The sequence below is a fragment of the Haliotis asinina genome, chromosome 12 (assembly GCF_037392515.1).
Source record: "Haliotis asinina isolate JCU_RB_2024 chromosome 12, JCU_Hal_asi_v2, whole genome shotgun sequence".
Taxonomy (NCBI): domain Eukaryota; kingdom Metazoa; phylum Mollusca; class Gastropoda; order Lepetellida; family Haliotidae; genus Haliotis; species Haliotis asinina.
The window spans coordinates 48,400,136-48,408,986 of NC_090291.1; positions in this window are offsets into that span (position 1 = coordinate 48,400,136).

Sequence of the window (8,851 nt, forward strand, 5' to 3'; positions counted from 1 at the left end):
TGCATCTAACATGTGTAAGCAGAGTTGTTTCTCTAGGAGAGCCAAACTCCATATCTTGCTCTAGGGTGCCATCCTACAAAGCAGCCTCAGCGCTAGGGTGATCGTAGCTCCCATGCCTTCACTTAGACTTACAACTGGCATAGCACTATAATGACCGTAACTCCCATTGTATTATGTAGACTTAGAGCTGGTGTAGTGTTAAGTTGACTGTAACTCCCATGCCTTAACATAGACTTACAACTGGTGTAGTGCTAAGGTGATCGTAACTCCCGTACCATAACACAGAGTTCCTACTAGGGCAGTGCTATTGTGATCATTATTCCCAGAACATAACATAGACTTACGATTGGTGTAGCACTAAGATTGCTTCTAAATGCCATTCAATGACCTGAAGTTTGCTTTTATACAACCAAACCTAGGGCTCACATTTCATTATTCCTACACTAACCCTTGGATCCATTCCCTTGGACCTGTGATTGCAGACTATGTGAAAAACTCATGACTGAGGGAAAGTTCTGATCACAAAGTGTTAGTGCTGTGTGGACAATCTTGTGTTGAACTAGATGTTCACTTCAGTCACACAGCCTTTGTGCCGTCAGCGCTGACAGCATGACTCCATTTATGTTCTTTCAGTCACGTGCTTGCCTGTCCCATGCACTATACATTTATTGTCTGTTGTAATATTCTGTTGTTCATCGAGACAGTCCAAATGAGTTACCTCCCCTAGGTTTGCCGGGAACCAAGATTCATCCTGATTATATAGTTGTGTTTATCAGCATTATTACTATTATTATTATTATAGGATATTTATATAGCACACATATCCATGCAACTATTGCTTGCTCAAGGCGCTGGTATTATACTCCAGATTGTTTTTTCCCCCTTTATTACTAAAAGTTTAAGACCTACATCACAATTACCCTCTGATCGCTGACATAGTCCATAAATGAATTACCTCCCTTAGAAATACCAGGAACTTGTGATAGTCGTTTGAATCCCAGATTCATTCTGATTACTGTAAATCATGAAATTAACCCATGCATTTTATTAATGTGAAAAATGTGTCTGACCATGTCTACTTTGAGAATTTAATAAAAGACAGAAAACATAAATCTCTTAACAATATAGACCATAGCAACAATTTAGACATCTGTCAGAAACTTAACTGACAAATGAGCACTAATTTCCATGGCACTAATTGATATTTCCTCTTTACAAGTAACTCAAGTCACATGAATTATCACTGGTTACAATCACTGTTCATTGTTTAAAGTCGCTTAAGCACACGAGCCAGAAAAGACATTCTCCAAATATGTTTATAAATCTTGTCATTAAATAAGTGGTAACAAGCAATCACCTGATTAAACATGGCAGCGTAATCAAAACATTGTCAGCTCATTTCCAATCATTGCTAAACAAGCTCAGTTCAGGATATTTGTGAAGTGTGAAAAGACATGAGCAACATCAGTGATTCAGTGTGTCACCTTTTATCATCAACACAGATTCCTCGGCCTACATTAATTTTATGATGCATTTTAGACTAGACCCTTGTACTCGCATTAGACTCATATTCATGATGCATAAATTTCATGATTTACAGTATATTGCCTCATGCATGTGAGTTTCACCCAAGTAATAAACGTCTTTCCTCATACACCAAGCACAAATGCCATGATTTATTTTGAATACTGTTAAAACAACACATTCAGTATTTTTTCTCTGCAGTGATAGTTATTTGTCCAGTTTGCTGTCTTCATCATCTAGTTGATGCCTGGCAGAAAGTTCCAAATATCAAATTAAGAGGGGAACAGTGGGGTAACTTAGTGATTGAAATATCTGTTCATCCAACCGAAGACCCGTGTTCCCCTCATGGGTACAGTATGTGGAGCCCATCTGTGTAACAAGATATTGCTGGAATATTGCTGAAAGTGGTGTAAAATTATACTCACTCAGTCGCTTCACCAAACAGACTTATCACAAAGATATTGGAATTCATATTCAATAAAATTCTGTTTAAATCTTTTAATGTTTAGTAAATATTGATGACTCAGCATATTGCCTGCTTTGTTATTAAAGATTGAACTTTTAAGGTAATGTGAAAAGGTGCCGTATCATGTGCAGTGCCATGTGTATTGATATCAAGAGACCTGCACGGTATGCTTGTCATATATTTTTACAAATTCATGATTAAAATTAATTTGTTTAACAGGACAATATTCATTCAGATTTCATAATGAAACCAGTCTTCTTCGACCGTGGTATGGACTGAAAACCCACCTTAGGCTACTTAAATAAGATTCAGGTGTCACCAAAAGGTACATGTATTATTTTTATGATGAGATGTATAAACTATGACTATCAGTAGTAATAGTGTCATTTTGAAAAATATTTGCTCATGTTGATGTGATAAACATATATGGTAGAGTTTTTCCTTTAAAGTCCTGTCTTTCAAATGGTAATTACAAATGTGGTAATAAAGCATATTGAAAATATTGAAGCTTTGAAGATGACAGTAGTGTAAAATATTAATTTAGGGCTTTAAAAACTGTCAGTATATATTTTTGATCAGTATTATTATAAATAAAAACAATCAAAACATGTGAAAATAGGTGTCCTCTCAATGCATAGTTTTTAGTGATGCACTGTATATTTTGCATCTAAGCAGAAGGAAAAACCAAGGTAATCACACAGAGTAACTTTGTCTGTGCATGTTTTGTTTTATACATATATATGTATATATTTTGAACACACTGTAGCCTTGACCATGCTTTCACCATGAACGTGTGTGCATAACCTGTAGATATGTTATTTTATTTATTGTGCTTGCTTTTTTGTTTTTAATTATAATCAAAGAGACTTTATTTTCTGTTCAGCCATGTTTGTACAGTTAATGAAACATCTGTGCTATTTGGTGCATGTTTTATCGACATAAGGTGTCCTGTGTTGAGCCATGTTGACAAGGAAATGTATTGATAAGTTTCACATTGAAGCTAATATCATTGATATATCATGAACAATATGACTTCCTGATAATTATATTTTTATCACAGTAAAATCTTTTCATATGTGTGGTGAATGTCTTTCAATTTCCTGTTCATAATCACGCTATTTTTACTAAAAATGATACTCAAACCAAAATGAAAAACACATTTGTTCGGCTTAAGATTGAAGTGGCTACCCTTCGCCTGGTCCCAAATGGAGTGTGTAGTTGTCTCTGTCATATAGCAGGAATAATACTGAGAATGACATGCAACAGATAAATGTTGTCACATAAAAACTGACGTGTGTCGATGTACACATGTAGATATATCTTGTCATTGATTACCAGTGTCAGTCTTGCTCATCACACAAACAGTGGATGTATTCCCACTGTTGAGATCCAAGGCCCATAATTCTACTGTTTTCACCTTGCTAGGGACAGACCTTGTTTTTATCCACATTTGTCCCCCAGTGTCTTTATCTGGGGGGCATTGGGTAGCTTAGTTGGTAAAGCTGTCACTTGTCGCGCCAGGGTTCAATTCTTCAAATGGGTATAATGTGTGAAACCCATTTTTGGTATATTGATAAAAGCAGCATGAAACCTAACTAACACACTGATTTATTTAAGATGGTGACAGGATACTTCGGCATGTTTAGGATGTTCAACTATATTGGAAATGAACTGTCACTTGAAACTGTGCAATGTTTATTTAAAACTTTCTGCTTTCACTCAGACCTTATAGAGCAAGCTGTTTTAAGAGAAGTTATGGCTTGGGAAATCTTGGATCATATTTCATTCTTTCCTTCTTCACCCCTGCCTGAGTAAGTGGGCTCTTATTAGAAGGAGTGGGTGAGACTGTTATTGCCATTTGTCTTTTACTCATTGAGCTAAGTCAAACACCTTGCATTTTCATCAAAATAAATGTTACCAAATATGTTTAATATTTATAGTTTATATTCAGAGGGGTTTTTTTCAGTTTTTTGTATTGAAAAAATCCAAACAAATTCATCTGACAGATACTGCATTGTTGACTCTTGGCAGTTGACAAGCCTTCTTTATGTATCATATCACAGGACAAGATGGAATATTTATTGGTTTGTTTATGTTATATGCTATGAACTACTTACTGACAATATTTACAATGCTTGTCAAATTAATGTTATTATTAGTAATGATGCAAAGGCTATTGCCCAGCCTGATGCACATTCAACTATTTGATTGGATTGCGCTCACAAAATTGTACAAAGGGAGACAACTTGGAACAGCCTTCATAACTCTTCATACATGGAGGTATAACACTGTGGATGTTGGTATCTAAGATACTGGCTCATATCAGAGAGAATGTGATTTTATTATATGATCTCTGCTTGCATCTATCAAATTTTATACAAGTTGAGCATATTGCTCTCAATATGATCATGTTAAATTCAGCAAAATATTTAAGGAAATACCTTTCCGTTTTGTTTCAACTCATTCCAAGGATTGTATAGCTTTTATAACAATCACATTCCATTTCACATCCTGAAATGTTAACATTGTTTAGAAGTTTATCAAATTTTCAAAGATGCTTTAAATGAAGACAGGAGGGTAGAGCTGTCTCCAACAGAGTTACAACTCATTATTCATAATAACTGAAAGTGCAATAATAATCACAACTCCAATTGTTATGATTGTTTTGCTTGAATGTTTTGTCTGAATCAAGTTAAAGGTTTGGCAATGGCTTTCATATTTTCAAACAATCTCAGATTTGACTACAAGCAGGAAATATTCATGGGCAATTTCTTTTTTCAAGTTCAACTGGAGTAAACACAAGAAAAAGTAAAATGACGACAATGTTTAGGGACATACAACCTTTTTATTCTGTATAGGCGGCATTTCGATGTGGATTCTAATGTCGTTGTGAAGCAAGTTAGAAATCTATGTGGGAACATTGTCTATACAAAATGGAGAAGCTGTATATCCACACAAAATTGTTCTCATTCTTCATCTCCTCAACTTAAAGAATGCCAATCAGAAATGACAAGAATAAGTATTTGATTTGGCTGGTTAACAAGACCCAAAAGGACAAATGTCATTTAATGAAAAATCATTTTCATAAATAAAACGTAAAACCCTAGCTAACACAGTGACAAAATATAAGAGTGTTGTTTAAATTAACGTTGTGATGGGAGGGAAAGCAACATTATGTATAAAATACTTTATGTACCTTGATAGTCTCCATAGCAACCACAAATTCCCCCTGACTGATGAACATTCTACTGTACATTGTCTGTATATATGTAAGTCTGTATAACCAGTCATTGTCATGCTTGTCAGTCCCCATTTTGCACCAGCTTTTCAAATCAGTCAATGTGCAAGGTTGTTGAGGTTGTCTCACTGAGCTCCATCAGAAAATAATTTGTGTTGAATCCTTTCTCTCATGATCATTTGCTGTGAGCAAGGAAACGTTTATTTTTAATGTTCTTGTTAGAATCATATCTATATACTGTTATGCAGGGTTGCTTCCCTTGGATTTCTCAGGATCTGTATATCAGGTTAAGAATCCGATATTAAACCTCAATATTTCAGCACAATGATTACAGTGTGTCATTTCAGACTTCATGACCATTTAGCAATTGGCTCTGCTGTTGCTCATATTAAAGTGGTAGAGTAGCCACTGATGGCAAAGTTATCAAAGACATTACAGTTTGCTCCTTGATTCCCTTGTGCTGTCAAGGAACTTGGAACTATAGGTTAGGGTAGTTAATCATGTTTCTAGGTATATTAGTACCATACCCATATGTTTGTGGTTCCAACAATATATTCATGGGGTAGCCTAGTGGTTAAAGTGTTTGATTGTCACATGAAAGATCTGAGTTTAATTCCCCACATGGGTTCAATGTTTAAAGCTCAGTTCTCGTGTCCTCTGCCTTGATATTGCTTTAATATTGCTGAAAGTGGCATGACTCACTCTACCAGCGTGGTACATTTGCATGAGATTTGCATCACTTTCCCGCCTCAATTGGTTGACACATTTTGATGCAACTGAATGTCTGTTCAGACTAGACCAATGACAATGACTGACGAAATGGTTAAAGTTTCCTCCACTTTTCTTAAAAATGGGAGGAATTCTTTCATTTGAAAGTCTGTTCAGGGTACATGTTTATGTTAATTCTACATATATGTAATTCACACACAGCATGAATGCTTGTCGGGCCTGTATGGTTGATATTCATCAAGTAATGAAGAAGATCTAGAGTCCATAGTAAGATTTGCTGTAGATAGCTGACAGTGTAATAATGTGATTATTCAACTGATTCACTCATGGCTAACATATCACCAACTCCCACCGCCATTATTTCATAGACTAGCTTAGTCAGTGTTTAGTGACATGAAGTAAATAATTCAAGTGATATTGAGCATCTTCAAAATTAGATTTTGCAAGTAATGCAAACTGGTATATTTTAAGCTGTGATTAATACAGATATTGTTTATTGGAAGCTTGAGAACACATGATGTAATAATATGAAATAATCCAGTGTTCCTAAGTTCCTTTGAGTAGTATATGTTACAATTTCTTTTAAGAAAAGTATGTTAATCAAGAATGATGTATCTCACCCAGGTTGTCAAATCAAGGATAGAGAGTTACATGTTTCTATGTGTTGTCATTCCAAAAAGTAATCATGTAATAGGTTGACCTCTTTTCTGATTACTGAGATCCAGAATAAACAGGTTTCCCACAGTACATATATGTGGTTTTAATGATACTACCATGATAGAGCGATGGGGTAGCCTTGTGTTTTAAGTGTTCACTCATCACGCCAAAGACCTGTGTTCGATTTCACACATGGGAACAATGTGTCAAACTTATTTCTGGTGTCTCCCTCTGTTATATTGCTAAAATATTGCTGAAAACAGCATAAAAACTGCTTCCTACAGCTATTTTTTAGAAATATGAATATGGTAAAGTTGAAATCAAAGCCTCCCCTCAGGCTCCTGACAGATTTGAAGTCAGCAGGTAATTTCACAATTGCATGTGCCTTTATGCTCAAAAGTGAAGTTATGTGCATGTAATGTGTGAAATAAGCTCCAGGTTTATGGAGTGTTTATGTATCACCTGAACAATCTTAATCAAGACCTGCGTTTAAAATCTATGGATTGTGACAACAGCTTTGCATTATTTTCTTTTTCAAACACTGGTTAGGCTAAACAGAAAAAGTTAAATGTTTCTCAAGCATCAGCACGTCACTTTTTTTTGTGCTCATAACAATTTTTTATTGCTATTTGAAAAAAATAATTTTGACTTGCCATGTCCTGATCATCCATTTGTCCACTATCAGGATGAGAGTCTGAGAATGAGTGTGACTGAATCTACAGTTCATTAACACATGCCGAACTTCCTAAGCTGTATTTCTGATAGAAAAAAAACACAAAAATGTGTTCCACTCGCACCTCTTTTATTCTTTCAAAAAAATTTAAAAAGCCCTAACACTCTTGCCACTTTTGAAAAAATGTGCCCGAGAAACATGTATTTTTTTTATGCAGCTGTAGGGGTACTACCTACCTGTCAACTAAACCAGCCTCAAGCAGAACACTCTACTCATTGTGTTAAACTGTGTGGGCAAGAAAAGAAAAAATTCAAGATCAACTTCACCCCAACAAAGCTATCTCCAAACTTTTTTCCCTGCAGATCTGCCAACACTGCATATTTTTAGTGATAAATGGCAAACACTTGTATTGACTTCCACGCCCGTACTGACCAAAGCAAGCTTCTGGAGATGTATCCTTGTCCTGTCAATTTTATCTGTGTCCTTCCACCAAATATACTGTAATGTTTTGTGTTACCACCAAATATACTGTAATGTTTTGTGTCCCCACCAAATATACTGTAATGTTTTGTGTTCCCACCAGATATACTGTGGTGTTATTGCTGATGCAGAAGCCGCCCGAACCTTACTTACAAGACTTGCTAAGATATGCTTATTCTGTTAGTTTTAAATTATGGTGAATAGGCATCTTTTGGAAAGAGGCTCATGTACATGAGTGGATACAGCTGCACAGGTGTCTGCACTGTTCATTTTTACCATGACAAGTTTCAGTGGTTATTTGATGAGTCTTGAGGACAAATGAGGGGTGCACACCCCTGCACCTCCTCTATGGATCTAATGAGTTGATCCCTGTGGAAGATATTTGACGAACAGGTCGGTAGTGATCAAATCTATTATACCCTGTTGAAATGACTGTACAGTGTTATCGTACGTCCATGTGTAATTATAGTATGGCAACATTGTCATTGCACCTGAATGTTGTATGTCTTTAGGAAAGACAGTTTGAAGGTACATTTCTGGACAATAAAAGCCAACTGAAATAGTGTCTGGTTTGCTATTGTTTTGCATTGTGTGAGTTGTAGTGTAACAACAGGCCTGTTCATATTATTCTCATCTTCTCTATGATTTGTTTCACACCCAAACATTGCTCAGATATCAGACAAGCTCCACAAGCTATAGCCCGCTTACAAACAGAAAGTATTGTTAATCCACTGGCCGCTTTTGTTAACATCATTTCGTCATTGGAATCAGTGGAAGGTAGATGTAATAGTCACATGCACGAAATACTTACAGAAAGGACTCATGACGCTGTTGGTCGAAATCCTGTGTGTCTGTTAATCTGAGGTGTGAGTGTCTGTGTCTGTGTGTGTAGGGGGTGGGGGGAATAATGACGTTAGGTGGGGTGAAATGGGGTTCGTCATGTTATGATTATTTCGTGCAAATGGCGACGTGCATGCGTGTGAATGTGTGGCTGCTTGTACTAGCCCAGACTTATGCTAGGTTTGTAGAGCCAGCTCACTCATACACATTATACTGACTCCGAGTCCTTGTTTCACCCACCAAT